The sequence below is a fragment of the Triticum dicoccoides genome, chromosome 5B, assembly GCF_002162155.2.
Source record: "Triticum dicoccoides isolate Atlit2015 ecotype Zavitan chromosome 5B, WEW_v2.0, whole genome shotgun sequence".
Taxonomy (NCBI): domain Eukaryota; kingdom Viridiplantae; phylum Streptophyta; class Magnoliopsida; order Poales; family Poaceae; genus Triticum; species Triticum dicoccoides.
In genome coordinates this window covers 308,201,785-308,202,258 of record NC_041389.1, presented here as the reverse complement: position 1 = coordinate 308,202,258, position 474 = coordinate 308,201,785, and positions in this window count along the sequence as shown.

Sequence of the window (474 nt, the reverse complement as noted above, 5' to 3'; positions counted from 1 at the left end):
AGTTAGTTACGGGATGATGCATTACGGAACGAGTAAAGAGACTTGTCGGTAACGATATTGAACTAGGTATGAGGATACCGATGATCGAATCTCGGGCAAGTAACATACCGATGACAAAGGGAATAACGTATGTTGTTATGCGGTTTGACCGATAAAGGTCTTCGTAGAATATGTAGGAACCAATATGAGCATCCAGGTTCCGCTATTGGTTAGACCGGAGATGTGTCTCGGTCATGTCTACATAGTTCTCGACCCATAGGGTCCGCAGGCTTAACGTTCGATGACGATTTGTATTATGAGTTATTTGTTCTGGTGACCGAAGTTTTGTTCAGAGTCCCGGATGAGATCACGGACATGACGAGGAGTCTCGAAATGGTCGAGAGGTAAAGATTGATATATTGGAAGGTTACATTCATATACCGGAATGGTTTCGGGAAGTTTTAGATAATTTTTGGAGTATCGGGATGTTACCAG